The 18,566-nt window shown below is 40.8% G+C and overlaps 1 protein-coding gene and 2 non-coding genes across 3 annotated transcripts in view; 2 read left to right on the plus strand and 1 right to left on the minus strand.

The window, feature by feature from the left end:
• LOC124803015 overlaps positions 1–18,566 on the plus strand; it is a 625,123-nt gene that overhangs the window by 12,617 nt on the left and 593,940 nt on the right. The window lies entirely within an intron of this gene.
• Positions 16,318–16,389, minus strand: Trnap-cgg. Its single transcript has one exon. It is a non-coding gene; the product is annotated as a tRNA-Pro (tRNA).
• On the plus strand, positions 16,625–16,697 carry Trnav-uac. Its single transcript has one exon. It is a non-coding gene; the product is annotated as a tRNA-Val (tRNA).

Below are 18,566 nucleotides of genomic sequence, written 5' to 3' on the forward strand. Positions count from 1 at the left end.
TACTTATATTATCCATCACTTGGTAGGGGGTCAAAGATTTTTATGGCTGAATACGTCATTATGTTCCATGACACACTAAGACTGGATAAAAGTTTAGATCAGAGCCAGTGGTGCACATAAGTGTTTCATGCAGGGTTGTGGGTAGGAGAGAGGGTGGATCAGCCTCTGATTCTGTGCAGCCAGTGGAAGAGCATTTGAAAGAATTTTGTCACATGCTCACGTCAGTATATCAGTATGAAATCCTAAAATATTTAGAAGAAACAGGAAAATATTTTGACAACCAAGATCATTAATTTAATTTAAGCTGTGCTATTGGATCCCAGCCAAGCCACTACCTTGTAATTAGCAAAACATTCAGAGTAAACAAATATATGTGACAAGAAAAAATATTAATGTACTTTTTGCAAGTAAAATCATCATATCCCAACATAACCTAGATGTCAGGCTAAACTACAGATCAGTGTATGACCATAATCAAGTTTTTGGCTTTCACGTTCATTAGGTTCACCAACTCACTACCAGTCAGTCCCATTACAACCCAACCTAAACCTCAGTCTATGGTAAAGATCAGTCTGTATCCTGACTGTCACATTCCAATCTGCCTAAACAATGGGCTAAGCTACATATCAGTTTGTCACCAGAGCCAGCTTTTTCAGCTTGTAACATTTGTTGGCCTCACAATCTGACAACAAAACTGTCACATCCAACCTAACCACATCCTCGTAAATTGTGACATACTTGGAAAACTCGGTGAAACTAGCAATTATTTAAGCTGTGCTGTTAGATCCCAACCTAATTACAACATTGTAATTTGTTACATACTCATAAAAAATAGTCAAATATTTATACCAGCAGCAAAGAAGATAATGGTTTCTACCTCAGCACTAGAAATTAATTTCTTATTGTCTCTTTGGTTATGTGAAAGTGTCTTCCCATTGGCTGTGCGAAACTAAAGCATTGTCAATCTATGACCAGTAGAGGAACACCATTGTTACTGCCACTGGACATGTTTCCAGGCTTTAGTCCCGAGGCTGAGTGTTGCCTAGTGTAAATCATTTCTTTTTCTAGTAGTATGTTTATGAATGTTACTGTTCTTTTCAAACTATGATCACTTATTGATACTAAATTACTGTGAGGCTGTTGTCGGTGTGCCCAGCTGTTTAAAGAGCTGTCTAGAGAGGGTTCCAGATAACACACATTATCCTTATTATGCATTCTGTACAACAAAGGCTGTTGTCCTCAGTGACAGGTTACCACAGAATATAATGCCAAAAGATATTAGTGGATGCAAATAAGAGACATCTTGCAATAACCTAGACTTGGTCTATGCTACAGATTAGTCTGTAACCACAAGCTTCATTTTTTTAAAAAAAAAAAAAAAAAAAAAAAAAAGAATAATGTTGTGATTCTTCAGTTTCTCCCGGCGTATTTGTTGCTCGAACAGTCCACGGGTATATTGCTGGTTCATAGTGTCCAATGGGCACAATATTTCGGCGTTCAGACATGTCGCCATCGTCAGGTGTGCTGACGAACTGAGCTCCTGAGGGCGGGCGGCCGATTTAAATCCCCTCCCCCCGCGGGCCGCTCTCTTCGCCGTCCGTGCCCACGTGCGGCGGTCGCGAAGATGTGGGCGTCGGAATCTGTTGTAGTGTCGTTGTACTTGCTATGTCCGCCGGCGTGGTTGCCAGTTCGTACTTCTGCTGAGAGTCTTCTTAACTCTCAGCAGAAGTACGAACTGGTGACCAGGGCATACATAGGCCTAGCAAGCACATCGACGTTACGACAGATTCCGACGCCCACGTCTTCGCGACTGCCGGCGTGAGGGCGCAGAATGCAAAGAGAGCGGTCCGCGGGGGTAAGGGATTTAAATCGGCCGCCCACCCTCAGGACCTCAGTTCGTCAGTGCACCTGACGATGGTGACATGTCTGATCGCCGAAATATTGTGCCCGTTGGACACTATGTACCGGCAGTATACCCGTGGACTGTTCGAGCAAGAATAATCTTGATTATTTCATCACCGGTCAAATGCCGAATGATAGTGTCATGGAATACAGTACACCCTGCACTAAATACTTTCCATGGAAATGCTGCAATATGCGTGTGTGTCCTCTGTTTGCGTGGTCTGTCTACATTCCTTCAGTACCCTTCTTTCTGATACACGAAGTATCTCTTCATTCTGAAGGGGAAAATATTAAGTTCTGTCAGACTGCAAATATATCTACATCTAAATCTACACACATACTCTGGAAGCAACCATATGATGTGTGGTAGGGTTTACCCTGTACCACAACTAGTCATTTCCTTTCCTGTTTTACTTGCAGATAGAGCGATGGAAAAATGAACATTTATATGCCTCTGAATGAGCCCTAATTTCTCTTACCACATCTTCATGGTCCCTGAAATGCATGTTGGCAGCAGTAGGATCGTTCTGCAGTCAGCTTCAAATGCCAATTCTCTAAACTTTCTCAGTAGCGTTCTTTGAAATGAATATCATCTTCCCTCTAGGGATTCCCACTTGAGTTCCTGAAACATGTCCGTAACACTTGCATTCTGATAAAACCTACCAGCAACAAATTTAGCAGCTCGCCTTTGAATTTCTTCGATGTCTTTTTTCAATCTGACCTGGTGTGAATCCCAAACACTCAAGCAGCACTCAAGAATAGGTTGCACTAGTGTCCTATATGCTGTCACACTTACCTAAAATTCTCCCAATAAACCAAGTTCAACAATTCGCCTTTCCTACGACACTCCTCACATGCTTTTTCCATTTCATATCGCTTCACAACATTATGCTTAGATATTTGAATTCCGTAACTGTGTTAAGAAGAGCACTATGAATGGTGTATCCGAACATTATGGGTTTATTTATCCTACTCATCTGCATGAACTTAATTTTTTCTTCATTAAGTGCTTGCTGCCATTCATCACACCAACTAGAAATTTTGTCTAGGTCATCTTGTATCAACCTACAATCACGTATTTTTGACACCTCCCTGTATACCACAGCATCATCAGCAAACAACCACACATTGCTGCCCACCCTGTCTGCCAGATCTTTTTTGTATATAGAAAATAGCAATGGTCCTATCACACTTTTCTGGGGCACTCTTGAAGTTACCCCTGTCTCCGATGAAGAGTCACCGTTGAGGACAACAAACTGAGTTGCATCACTTAAGAAGTTTACGGGGTAGTCACGTAACTGGGAGCATGTATCGGTATGCGCGTACCTTCAATAGCAGTGTGCAGTGGGGTACTGTATTGAATGCTTTTTGGAAAGCTAGAAATATGGAATCAGCCTGTTGCCCTTTGGTCGCTAGGAAATTTATTGTATTTGATCTCAGAATATGCTCTAGAATTCTACAGCAAACCAATATTAAGGATATTGGTCTGTAATTATGTGGGTCTATTCTGTTATCCTTCTTGCATACAGGAGTCACCTGCATTGTTGTTGTTTTCTTCCCCCCCTCCTCCTCCAGCAGTTGCTTGGCATTTTGCATTGCTCGAGAGATTCGCAATAAATGCAAACTGAGTAAGGGACCAAAGACATAGCATACTCTTCGTAAAATCGAACTGGAATTCCATACGGATCTGGCTACTTATTTATTTTCAACTCTTTCAGTTGTTTCTGTGCACCAGGGATGCTTATTTCTATGTCATCCATACGGGACTCTTGCGATGGTCGAACAATGGTATGTTTGTACAATTCTCCTGTGTCAACATTTCTTAAATGTGGAATTTAAAACATCGGCCTTCCTTTCACTATGTTTTACTGCCAAATCATACGGGTCAACGAGTGACTGAATGGATGCCTTATACCCGCTTAGTGATTTTACATAGGACCAATTTTTTTTTGCTTTCTCTGCCAGATCTTTAGTCAAGGTATGATAGTGTTAGCTGTTGTATGCCTTGTGCATAGATCTTTTCAGACGCACATGAATCTCTGCTAATCTTTCCCTGTCGTCGTTTGTGTGTTCTGTTTTGAATGGAGAGTGCAACAGCCTTTCCTTCTTAAGCATTTTCAGAATTTCGTTATTGAACCATGTTGGGTTTATTCCATCCGTAACCCACTTACTAGGCACATACTTTGTCTAGAGCACAATTAATAATCTGTTTAAACTTTGCCCATGATACCTCTATGGCCATCATTCTGGAACTAAATGATTGCAGTTCTTTGTCTATTTGAGATACAAACAACTTCTTATCTGCTCTTTCTAGCAAAAACACTCTCTTAGCCCTCTTGATGATTTATAAACTTTCATAACTATAGTCACTATGATACCATGATCACTAACCCCATCTCTATACTAATGCCATCAATTACGTCTAGCCTGTTTGTTGTTGCAAGGTCCAACAAGATACTTACATTGCATGTGAGCTGCAGAACTAGCTGCTCAAGACAGTTTTTGGAAAAGGTGTTCAAAATTACTTCATGAGACTGTCTGTGTGTAGCCCATGCAATGAATCCTTACATGTCCCAGTCTATACTTGGTAGATTAAAAGTCACCAACAACTAGTGATCTGGGTATTTGTGCACAACTGACCACAGACTTTCTTTGAATGACTCTTGAACCATCACAGTGGAGTTGAGTGGTCAGTAAAAACATCCAGCAATTAACTTGGTTTCACCTACACCTGTTGTGCATGACCAGTAACTTCATTATCACACTCAATTTCCACCTTGGTAGATAGAATAATTTTGTTGACTGCAATAAACACTCCCCCTCCTGGGGTGTCTAATCTGTCTTTCCGATAAACATTCCACAACTCGCTAAATATCTCGGAGCTTTTTACTGCGGGTTTTAGTGAGCTCTCAGTCCCAAGAATAATTTGAGTGCAAGAACTTTCCTTGAAGGCAGTAAATTCAGGAACTTATAAAACTTCGATTGATAAAATTTTTACAGTCAAATTCTCTACACTCTGAATACAGTCTGATGCACCTATATGCACATCAACTGGTGCGTGTTTATTAGAGTAACTCAAAGTACCATGTAGCCTAAAAACCCTCATGTGCACTTGACAACTGCCCTGCTACCCGAGCAGCTGCTTCATTTTTGTTGTGCGCCCCAGACCTATCAAGGGGAGTCCTACAAATCCCCACACGATAACCCAGGTCCAGAAATCTGCAGCCAATACCATCACAGGGATCATGAAGCCTTTGGTTGAGACCCTCCACTCGCCTCCAAACCAAAGGACCCCAATCGACTCTGGGAATGATGCTGCAAATTGCGAGCTCTGCTTGCACCCTGCTTGTGAGGCCAGCCCTGTATAAGAACTGAGAATGGCCTCAGAACCCATGGGACAGGAGTCGTTGGTGCCAATGTGAGCAACAACTTGAAGATGACTGCACCTTTTACATTTGATAGCCACATTCAAGGCCACCTCCACATCTTGGATGAGCCTATTCTGGCAGACATACTGATTGCACATTTGCTTTCTTTCCAGCCCTGAACACTAGCTGCCGAAGGGGTTCCATAATGTGCCTAACATTGGAGCTCCCTGTAACTAGCAAACCCCTGCCACATATTCCTCCTCCTACCCTGCTGAAGGAACGGCCACCTGTTCACTCACAAGGTGAATAGGCAAGGCCTTACGGCCAGCCTCCATGTTGTCTGTCCACCTAAAGTGAAGCAAACATGTTACCAGGCACCACAAACCCTGCAGGTCCACCGCATTGTGTACACTACAATGTTCCTTGGTAGTAGAGCCCTTCGGTGAAACAGGCGACACCTGAGGTGTCCCTTGCGACGTTCCAATTCTCTGCCACCAATACACCCTGAGGTGGTAGCCTTAAGGTAACTGATCACAGTCACTGTGAACTGTGGCCAGTTCCTCCTGTCTCTGCACACAGCAGGCACACATCCTAGCAAGACTAACTGAAGAGTAAACAGTAAGAGGTTACTGAAACCTAGATAAACAACTTGTTATCCTCTTGATGTGTAACCAAGGGACACTGATACCTCAATGAACTATGTAGCTGACTGTTCAGAAGAAATGAAAACTGATTTACAGACTGACTGAATTTAGACTTGTAGCTAACCAAAAAATTAAGACTAAATTTCCTAAATACTAAGAAACACAAGCAGTTAAACAAATATATACTGTTAAGAAAACACAGGAAATGGTAAATATGTAACTTGATGCTCTGGAAATGTGTCACAGGTGATAGCTGGCAATTGATAGTTGAACATGGAAGAGGAAAGATGGTGTCTCTTTGCCGTTTTTTGTGTGCGCTGTATGGTCAGGTAACAGCAGCTGTGCAGTTGTGTATTGTTTGTAGGTTCGCCATTAAAGGGTTATATTGAGTTGACTATGCATGATCGTAATACTCTTTACACATTCCGTGAAAGAAAAATATCACATTGAGAAACGAACAATGGAGAGTTCAGGACGGAATAACAATAATGTGGAAAAAATAGATTGTGGTAGCTACATAGAGAAGGCACGGAGTCGCAGAATGGTCATTGTGCCTGTCTGTGACTCAGTGCCTTATGTATGCGATGAATAGCAATCTATCCTTTCCATATTGTTGTTATTCTGTTCCGAGAAACAAAGTGTATAAGAACAAATTACAACAATTATGTTACAGGTGGCAATTGTCACCAGCAGCTGACTTCTAGCTGCCATCTTATACAACAGACAATGCACAGAGCAGAAGGTGTGACTAAACATGTGCTCTGATTGGTTGTTGCTATGATAGCTGTCCTGTAAACAAATAGTGATCACTAACTTTGTTATTCTGGTTTAGATGTAGATGTGTCAAGAAAAGTTGTTTGGCACAATTAATCAAGCAGTCCGAACAGTAGTGAATTGTAGTCCCTAATTCAAAATGCACGAGATGATTGGATGTATGATAAGTCTAAGGCTAAGTATGATTTTTCCTTAAGATAAGAATATTGAAATTAGAAGTGTGCTCATCTTTGTCTACATCTACATGTGTGCATTTCAAACCAGTGTGAAGTGCATGGCAGAGGGTACATCCCATTGTACCAGTTATTAGGGTTTCTTGCTGTTCTATTCACATATGGAGTTCAGGAAGAATGATTGTTTGAATGCCTCAGTGCGTGCTTGGATTATTCTAATCTTATCCTCACAATCTCAATGTGAGTGATACATACAGGGTTGTAGTATATTCCTAGAGTCATCATTTAAAGCCAGTTCTTGAGACTTCATTAGTAGATGTTCTCAGGTTAGTTTATGCCTATCAGCAAGAGTCTGCCATTTCAGTTTCTTCAGGACCTCATTAACACTCTGCTACAGGTCAAACAATCCTGTGTCCATTTGTGCAGTCCTTCAACATATATGTTCAATATCCCATATTAGTCCTATTTGGTACACGTCTCAAACACTTCATCAATATTCTAGAATGGGTCGCACAACTGATTTGTAAGCAATATCCTTTATAGACATTGTACATCCCCAGTATTCTACCAGTAAACTGAAGTCTACCACCTGCTTCATCCATGACTGAGCCGTGTGAACACTTCATTACATATCCCTAAAAAGTGTGACATCGAGGTATTTGCATGAGTTGGCCAATTCCAGTAGTGACTCATTGATTATAGTCATAGGATACTATGTTTTTTCATTTCATGAAGTGCAAGTTTTTATATTTCTGAACATCTAGAGCAAGTTGGCACAGTGTGCACCATGTTGAAATCTTATCAAGAGTTGACTGAATATTTATGCAGCTTCTCCCAGATAGTATTTCATTATAGATAACTGCATCATCTGCAAAAGGCCTAATTTTACTATTAATATGGTCTGCAAGTTCATTAATATGTAATATGAACAGCAAGGGTCCCAACACACTTCGCTGGGGCACACTTGAAGTTACTTTTACATCTGACATGGCTCTCTATCCAAAATAAAATTGTGTGTTCTCCTGACCAAAAAGTCCTCAATCCAGTCACAAATCTTACTTGATACTCCACATAATTGTACTAGAGTTGGGTTTCACATGAGCACTGCTTTTGGAATCCATGGTAGTTGGCATTGAGGAGGCCATTCTATTGGAGATACCTTGTTATGTTTGAGCTCAGAAGATTCTACAAGAAAACCGTGTTAAGATTACTGGACAGTAGTCTCATGAATCGCTTCTACTAATCTTCTTGTGCAAGGGTGTGACCTGCTCTTTTTTCCAAGAACAGGGCACGGTTTCTTGTTCGGAGGATATATGATGGATTATAGTTGATCCTTCTTCTAACTCGGCCACAGATTCAGTAAAGAATCTCTCAGGGATTCCACAGAGCCATGGAGCTTTGTTCAGTTTTAACGATTTCAGCTGTTTCTCAACACAACTAACACTCATACTTATTTCACTCATCTTTCAAGAGGTATGAGGATTAAATTAGGTAATTCTCCTGGGTTTTTCTTGGTAAAGGAACATTTGAAAATGGAGTTGAGTGTATCAGCTTTTGCTTTGCTACTCTCAGTTTCAGTTCCAGTCTCATTCACTAGGGACTGGACACTAGCTTTGGTGCCTTTACGTATAACCAGAATTTCTTTGGGTTTTGGAGAAATCATTTGACAATATTCTGCTCTGTAGTTATTGTAGGTGTCACACGTTGCTCTGTTGAGAGCCAAATGTGTTTCATTCAGCACCTAGCTATGTATAGTAGCCCCATGCTTTTCTCCTGTTATGTAGTAATCTCTGTTTATGCCCCCCCCCCCCCCCCCTTTTTTGTGGGTTTTGGCCTGAAAGCTGTACAGACATAAGCGCCTTGTCAGCCGGTGTCATTCAAGTAGTGAAACAGACATCACTAGTGTAACAGTGAAGTTTGCGAATGCAACAGTGGCAAGAACAAATTAGTCAATTCCGCAACAGGTGTTTGTTTATGATTCATGTGTGCTTACAGAGTTCGCTTGTACTGCTCAGACATTGTTTGGACAGAAGTTTCCAGGTGCTCTAATTCCGAGTCGTGAAGCAGTTCATAGTGAATAAATTTCATAAAGTGGGATGTGTTCAAGACAAGAAGCCTAAACGACCATGTACAGTGCTCAGAGAAGCTCGTCTTGATGACAATGCATACTGCCTGAAAATTCCCCTAAAATGTCTCTTATATGTCTTTCGCAGCAAACACAAATATTGTGTACCTCTGTCCAAAAAGGTGCTAAGCCTTTTCGGCTAAGGCCCTATAAAGTATCAGCAGTAAAAGAACCTGATTATCCTGTGCACACAGTTAAGTTTTGTGAACGGGTTTTAAAACGAGTGCATGATGGTGAAATGGGCCCTTACCTCATTCTGTTTTCACACGAGGCTTGTTTCCATTTGCACAGGTATGTTAATTCCCAAAACTGTCGACATTGGAGTGCAGATAGACCTGTTGTGCTTCATGAGGAACTCGTTAATGATCAGAAAATAGGAGTGTGGTGCACAGTTAGCAGTGACAGAATAATAGGTCCAATTCTTTTTAATGACACAGTTACAAGTGAAAGATATGTGCAAAACAATTTTGCAACTGTTTTGTAATGAACTGAGCAAAAGAGAATGGAGCTTCGAATTTTTTCAACAGGATTCGGCAAGGGCTCATACAGCCAATGTTTTTTTGCCCACAATTCACAATGCGTTTGATGAAAGAGTGATTAGTAACAATATCTGGCCCACTAGAAGTCCTGATTTAACTCTGTACAATTTCTATTTGTGGGGTGCACTGAAGGACAAAGAGTACACAACAAATCCTCACATGATAGAGGAACTCAAGAATAATATACGTGAATCAATTATTAGATATCTCAAGAGAATTACATTGTGTTACTACTAAATTTCTTGAGTAGATATCAGAAATGCGTGGAAAAGAATGGCAGGCAGTTCCAGCACCTCCTTGTGTGATACGGGTGAATACAAAATTTATTTGCTTATATTTTAGATGTAATCATGTCGTACCGCAGCAGTAGATGGGTGACATGGCGTTTGATCACTGGGCAGTGGACCACTGGCTGTCTGGTATCTACTGCGCTGCACGAGCAGTCATCAGATAAATGGAACACCCTCTATTTCCATCTTGAGTGGGGTTACGAATTATCTGTTCTAGGCAGTTTTCAGAGAAGGCATTAAGTAATGTATCACAGGCTCTCTTATCAGCCCCACTACTAACAAAGCTGTCATTTTGCAGATTCATTGTTGGATGATTTAAGTGCCCACCAGAGATGAGTCTGGTGGGCAATAGAAGGCTTCAGTTATCATTTTACCCCCACCCCTGATACTGAGTCTTGCCCAATCAATCTCAGATGCAGCTTCAATTTCTACCTCAGTGGATTTGAGTTTCTTGTCTATTGCGACAAAAAAACCACATCCATTTCCCATTTGCCTGTTGTTTCCATATATACTTAAATTTCCCCCCAAAATTTTACTGCTATCAATTTCAGGTTTCAATCAGCTTTTTGTACCTAGTATTATGTGTCATTTGGAACAACTAAAATGTTTGTCAAGACAATGGGACATTATGTATTAGTTTTTAAGTGTATCAAACAATGGAAAATCCAGGATGGAGTGTAACAATATTATAAGAAGGAAAGTTGCTACTCACCATATAGCAGAGATGCTGAGTCACAGATAGGCATAGAATCTTTTTCTTGTGCCTGTCTGCGACTCAGTATCTCCGCTCTATGGTGAGTTTTTAAGTGTAGTTATACTCATTCTGTATTTCCACTAAATCTGTGTACGTCTAAGAAAACATTTGAACTTGTCGTTCGGGTTTTGTTGCGTAAACATCATGCAGATACTCCAAAAATTTGAATGTATCATGTGAATTGTTATCAATACATTAAAATGCTATTGGGAATCTTTCTATAAACCCTCCCTGAATTTGATTATTTGGTTTTACCTTTGGTGAACATACTTTTTGTGATTATTCTGCAAGTTTGAACATTGGAAATCATTCACTTAAAGAATCACTTGTGTATAATATTCTGTTTTGTACTTGCAAAAAGTGCTGTAGAAACAGCCAAAATTTTAATGAGTTCATTGTGAATGGGTTTTAGATTACACAAAAATCTGTCTTCCTTACGAGTGTCCTTAAAATGGCGTGACATCAGCAGTTGATGGCAGTTTGGAGTGCATGTCAACTGACGCAACACAAGAAAATTTTGTAAAACTAAACTGACCATATACCATATCTTGAACACACTATGAATGAAGTTACAATCAATTACCAAGATGTTTGTTGGACAAACTGAATTTGCTGTGGCATGTGGTTAAGTACATGCTACATGGAGATATAGACAGGAATAGTATTGCTAACAAGTCTGCAGAAAACTTCTACAATATCCCAAAGAGGATCCAAACTTTCTTTTGGAGTTTCTCCCTTCTGACGGTAGTTGACTTCTTGACTACGAGCCTACAACTAAACAGCACTGAGCCATTCATCTCTTTCTTTGATGTTAATGGAATTGTTGATTGAGAACTAACCGTTCATGGCCAGTAAGTACATAAAGATTTCTGTTGTGGTGTAATTCGAGTAAGGGATGGCAGGAAGAGATCAGTTCAGTGAAGTGGAACACAAATAGCGTGTGTTTTTGGTTAATACCAAGGTGAAGGTTTTCCTTGTGTACCATGCTCACCAAATGTATTAGTAGCCTTCTCTCTCTTCTGCAAGGTGAAAATCAATTTGAGCCGATTAATATTTGAAACAGTTCAAAAATTTCAAACAGAAGCACAGATGATATTAAACACTAATAAAAGAGATCTGGGATCAATTTCAAAATTGGCAGCAATGCTTGTGCCAACATGTATAATTGTACTTGACTAGGCCTACTTTCAAAATGATACTACACACAATACATATTGTGGTTATTAGCATACTTTGTGGGAATTTTGTTATGAAATAATACCAGGCAGATAAACATCAAATGAAAATGTTTTAAGTTAACATGGGTGTTTTGCAGTCACTATATGCTACAGAATCTTCTGTTTAGTGGCTCACTACAGATTGACTACTTATGCTGTATGCAGTAGCCCGCAAATTAACTTTTATAACTATGATTTTCAGTTTAATATAAAAATGCTGTTAAAATCCAGACATTAGAAAACTGAATGAAATACGTGAAACTCACCATAAATGGATTTCCTCTGCTGACTTTGTTCTTAAGAGCTTGAAAATGTTTTGGGATATCAAGGTCTCATATCTGGTAAGCTACCTGCATAGTACTTCTGGAGATACTCCCAGTTGAATTTTGACTGAGACAGGTGTATAAAAATGAAATTTCTGAAGTGTTTTGCGTTTTGTGATGCCTTGTGTGAAGCAAGTCGTATTTTTCTGAGAGTACTTTGTGGTGACCCCCACATCATCCATGCGTATGATATAGTAAAATAATTGATGACAAAAAACGTATTTAATTTACTCATGCCTATACGCAATAATAGCACTGTCTGATATTACAGATTGTTGATCGGGGACTTCTATCTTATCTTTGCGATAGCTTGGATGTTGTAACTTACAGTGCGCAATCAGTTGTACAGGGATCACACTGTGTGATTGAGTGCTTGTCTCTGGTTTCAGGCTTGCTGTAATTAAACCAAACATATTGAAAAGCCTTGTTCTTTTGCTAGTCTGAGTGTATGACATTAGCACATTGAGTTCATACTTGTACTGGTCTGTCAGTTGAGGCACCATCACAAAATGTATTCAAATTCAGGTATGGGAGTACTGTTGTTTGAAATACAAAGTAAGTGATGTGAAGGGAGTTAAAAATCAAAGGTGTATGAAGCTTTGAAGTACACAATCTCCTCCTCCTCCTCCTCCTCCTCCTCCTGCCCCTCCCCCCACCCATCCACACATGCACAAGCAATAGAACAACTTCCTGTCTTGAGTTGAAGTGATGGTTAAATGTCAGTTGTTAAATTTATGCACCTGAAACTGCTATGATGAAGTTTAAGTTACACTGTAAATTTTGTAAATTAAAAGTGGACCCGAACACTCGAAAACTGAATTGCAGGGAATAATTACCAAGTAGTGGATGAAGGTAAGTCAGTGATACTGAGAGAAATAATAGTACCTGGAGGTTTGAGTGATGACACAGCACTTTTGCTGTGCCTACCAATTATCAAAAGTGAAAAGCAACAGAGCAGGGCCATAGCTTTATATGGAAAACTTATAGAGCCAATCTCTTTTTGTATTTATCATTTGATTTGACTTCATTCCATGTGTTACTTCAAATTTTGGTATAATTGTTCTCATATCAATTTAATTTTGGGTATAAAATGAGGCCATTCATGTTTCCTGTAGTATCCTACGGATTTAATCTGAATATTAGAGCTGCTGTTTTTTGATGGTCGACTGGCAGTTTAGTCCACATTATGAGGCCAAAACAGTTATTCTTATCTCTGTAATTGTGTCATATTTGCAGTTTGCCCTAATTGCTGTGAAAGAGTCTGTTATAATGTCTAATTACTCTACAGGTAATGTAAGTTCTCCCGTGACCAAACTAAATATTACACTCTCTATTTTCTGATTATGTTTTCCATTCTAATTCTGTGTACATATAGTGGTGGTGGTGATTTTGGTTGAGGAATGATCATGCTGATTATGATGTTGACTGTTTGCATTGATACAGTTACCAGAAGTTAGGAAACTACTGCGAAAGCAAAGAGAGCTTCACTCCAAGTTTAAATGCAGCCAAAACCTCTCAGACAAACAGAAGCTAAATGATGTCAAAGTTAGCGTAAGGAGGGCTATGCGTGAAGCGTTCAGTGAATTCGAAAGTAAAATTCTATGTACCGACTTGACAGAAAATCCTAGGAAGCTCTGGTCTTACATTAAATCAGTAAGTGGCTCGAAACAGCATATCCAGACACTCTGGGATGATGATGGCATTGAAACAGAGGATGACACGCGTAAAGCTGAAATACTAAACACCTTTTTCCAAAGCTGATTCACAGAGGAAGGCCGCACTGCAGTACCTTCTCTAAATCCTCGCACAAACGAAAAAATGGCTGACATCGAAATAAGTGTCCAAGGAATAGAAAAGCAACTGGAATCACTCAACAGAGGAAAGTCCACTGGACCTGACGGGATACCAATTTGATTCTACACAGAGTACGCGAAAGAACTTGCCCCCCTTCTAACAGCCGTGTACCGCAAGTCTCTAGAGGAACGGAAGGTTCCAAATGATTGGAAAAGAGCACAGGTAGTCTCAGTCTTCAAGAAGGGTCGTCGAGCAGATGCGCAAAACTATAGACCTATATCTCTGACGTCGATCTCTTGTAGAATTTTTGAACATGTTTTTTGCTCGAGTATCATGTCGTTTTTGGAAACCCAGAATCTACTCTGTAGGAATCAACGTGGATTCCGGAAACAGCGATCGTGTGAGACCCAACTCGCTTTATTTGTTCATGTGACCCGGAAAATATTAGATACAGGCTCCCAGGTAGATGCCATTTTCCTTGACTTCCGGAAGGCGTTCGATACAGTTCCGCACTGTCGCCTGATAAACAAAGTAAGAGCCTACGGAATATCAGACCAGCTGTGTGGCTGGATTGAAGAGTTTTTAGCAAACAGAACACAGCATGTTGTTCTCAATGGAGAGACATCTACAGACGTTAAAGTAACTTCTGGCGTGCCACAGGGGAGTGTTATGGGACCATTGCTTTTCACAATATATATAAATGACCTAGTAGATAGTGTCGGAAGTTCCATGCGGCTTTTCGCGGATGATGCTGTAGTATACAGAGAAGTTGCAGCATTAGAAAATTGTAGCGAAATGCAGGAAGATCTGCAGCGGATCGGCACTTGGTGCAGGGAGTGGCAACTGACCCTTAACATAGACAAATGTAATGTATTGCGAATACATAGAAAGAAGGATCCTTTATTATATGATTATGTGATAGTGGAACAAACACTGGTAGCAGTTACTTCTGTAAAATATCTGCGAGTGTGCCTGCGGAACGATTTGAAGTGGAATGATCATATAAAATTAATTGTTGGTAAGGCGGGTACCAGGTTGAGATTCATTGGGAGAGTCCTTAGAAAATGTAGTCCATCAACAAAGGAGGTGGCTTACAAAACACTCGTTCGACCTATACTTGAGTATTGCTCATCAGTGTGGGATCCATACCAGATCGGGTTGACGGAGGAGATAGAGAAGATCCAAAGAAGAGCGGCGCGTTTCGTCACAGGGTTATTTGGTAACCGTGATAGCGTTACGGAGATGTTTAACAAACTCAAGTGGTAGACTCTGCAAGAGAGGCGCTCTGCATCGCGGTGTAGCTTGCTCGCCAGGTTTCGAGAGGGTGCGTTTCTGGATGAGGTATCGAATATATTGCTTCCCCCTACTTATACCTCCCGAGGAGATCACGAATGTAAAATTAGAGAGATTAGAGCGCGCACGGAGGCTTTCAGACAGTCGTTCTTCCCGCAAACCGTACGCGACTGGAACAGGAAAGGGAGGTAATGACAGTGGCACGTAAAGTGCCCTCCACCACACACCGTTGGGTGGCTTGCGGAGTATAAATGTAGATGTAGATGTAGAAGATAATAAATTTTGACATGTTGTGACTGTATTGCGTGGAATGTTCATTTGGTCTTCAAGACACAGGGATTGGGAATTAATGTAGAGCTAACATTCTGTGACAGAAGTATGTGAGAAATACAGCTGTATTTACTTCTAATGAGTTTATATATCTAAAAACAAAGATGATGTGACTTACCAAATGAAAGTGCTGGCAGGTCGACAGACACACAAACAAACACAAACATACACACAAAATTCAAGCTTTCGCAACAAACTGTTGCCTCATCACGAAAGAGGGAAGGAGAGGGAAAGACGAAAGGATGTGGATTTTAAGGGAGAGGGTAAGGAGTCATTCCAATCCCGGGAGCGGAAAGACTTACCTTAGGGGGAAAAGAGGACGGGTATACACTCGCACACACACACATAACCATCCACACATATACAGACACAAGCAGACATTGGTCTTTAAATATGCCGCCGAGCCCAGGCACCGTGCCGCTAACGAAGCGATTGCCTTTGGTGACATCTTTTGCAATAACGACTGCGCGAATCGACGGTATCTCGTAAGGAAGGAAAGAGCAGCAGCTGCCGCCGAGCCCAGGCGCCGTGCCTAACACGCAGAAGGTCCTCGGCTCGATTGCGGGCGGAAACCCGTTTTCGTCGCACTCAGCAAGACACTTGCTACGATCTCTACTGTGACCATTTAAATCAACTTCAAACGTTCCATCAGCAGGGTGCACATGGCTCAAATGAAACATGAAACGGTTTCAGAACTGGTTGTCGGATTTTAGCGCTGACTTGGAGGCCTGGAAATGCGCGAAACAGCCGCCGCCATGTGATTTGTTACCACACCGTTGTACAAAACGCAAGGGCTCGTCCGGGATTTGAACCCGGGACCTCCTGCACCCGAAGCAGGAATCATACCCCTAGACCAACGAGCCTATTCGTTCCGAAAACGCACTGCATGTGAATGACGCCACCTTTGATGGTCTCACCATGTAGGGCTGCAGCTCAGCCAGCGTTCTCCCTGTCTGTCGCGGTTGGATTGTTTTCATCGACGTCTTTTACTGCAGGAACTTCACGAATCGGAGGGAGCTAGTGGCCGATGCCCTTGCTAACACAGAAGACAAACTATTGCTATTACGAGTCTCCGGGTGGTACATGAAAAGAACCGTCGTTTCCGTGGTGTAGCGGTTATCACGTCTGCTTTACACGCAGAAGGTCCCCGGTTCGATCCCGGGCGGGAACACATATATATATATGTCTGCTTGTGTCTGTATGTGTGGATGGATATGTGCGTGTGTGCGAGTGTATACCTGTCCTTTTTTCCCCCTAAGGTAAGTCTTTCCGCTCCCGGGATTGGAATGACTCCTTACCCTCTCCCTTAAAACCCACTTCCTTTCGTCTTCCCCTCTCCTTCCCTCTTTCCTGATGAGGCAACAGTTTGTTGCGAAAGCTTGAATTTTGTGTGTATGTTTGTGTTTGTTTGTGTGTCTATCGACCTGCCAGCGCTTTTGTTCGGTAAGTCACCTCATCTTTGGTTTTATATATAATTTTTCCCACGTGGAATGTTTCCTTCCATTATATTGATATCATCTTTGTTTTTAGATATATATTTCCTACGTGGAATCTTTCCCTCTATTATAACCATATCTTCTAATGAGTTTGGTAGACAGCAGTATCTTCAGTTAGGTCGATGCACGGTAACCCTTTTTTTATTTTATTTTTTTGAAATTTATTATAAAATGAAAATAACTGCCACTATTGTATAGCCTATACTGCAGCATGGAAAATACGTACTCCAAAATACTAAAGGTCTTGACATTAGGAACTGGCTTTTAACTGATAACCCACGCTACACAGCAGACTATACTACAGAGCAGTGTGATATCCAAATCTGGTTATATGCATAATCAACTTCACTCTGTGTGCAAATAATATTTATAATAATATCCAGATGAATGAATGGCAGATTAATTACCATTAAGTAATAGGTGTGTTTACAGAAGGAGCCTGCAGTGGCTGCTTTTGCCTATTAATGTTTTGCTTGACTCATTCTACATCTCTGAAGGCTCACCTGTGTCATGAGGTTTACAGAATACAGTACAATAATCATTGAATAAATCAATAGTTATAAGTGCAGATTTGGATATATTGTGATACTGTTCCCTGTTGGTATCTGGGTTTGGTTTGATGAACTGATCTGTAGCATAGCTCAAGGTCTAGTTTAGGGTGGAAAGCAACAATTTGGGTGTGAATCAGTGAAACCAACTAATGTGAATACGAAGTAAAGGTTTTGGTGACAGATTGTGGTGAATTGTAGAATGAGGGGTACTTACGCAGTCTGTTTAATGTGCATTTCACTGCGTGCTACATAACTCTCAAGTAAAATTAAATGTATATTTCATTTCTTTGCCTTTATTGTCTTAGGCAGTGTTCGGTATCTTCAGAACATACAGTTATTCGAGTAGAAATGAAAATGTATGTGATTTGTACTTAGTTATTATTCACTTAATTAGCCCTTCGAACAGCTTTTGTTGGTCTCTAGTAAAGCATTATACATTGCAACTTATTGGTGTGTAACCATCAGTACTGATACGCCTGTTCTTTTTAATCAGCTAATTGACACTTGACTCTTCTAGGGAATGTTAGGACTCCCATGACTGAACCAGTAATATATTTTATGTATGTATGTGCTGATCAGTAATTTATTTTATGCCGGGTGACTCAGTTTTCATTTTATCCATGATATTATCAGACTTGCGTTGTTATAAGTGATAGGTGCCTTGAGCAGATACTGGCCAGATGGCTGTAATATTTACTGTTATGTTGCCTTGAAAATAAGTAGAGATCACTGCAATATCTTGGTGACATCTTTGCCAACATCACATTAACTTGGTGGTTGTTGTTGTCGTTGTCGTTGTTGTTGTTGTTCTGGTCTTCAGTCCTGAGACTGGTTTGATGCAGCTCTCCATGCTACTCTATCCTGTGCAAGCTTCTTCATCTCCCAGTACCTACTGCAACGTACATCCTTCCGAATCTGTTCAGTGTATTCATCTCTTGGTCTCCCTCTACGATTCTTACCCTCCACACTGCCCTCCAATACTAAATTGGTGAT

This window comes from Schistocerca piceifrons, chromosome 6 (assembly GCF_021461385.2).
Source record: "Schistocerca piceifrons isolate TAMUIC-IGC-003096 chromosome 6, iqSchPice1.1, whole genome shotgun sequence".
NCBI classification, from domain to species: Eukaryota; Metazoa; Arthropoda; class Insecta; order Orthoptera; family Acrididae; genus Schistocerca; species Schistocerca piceifrons.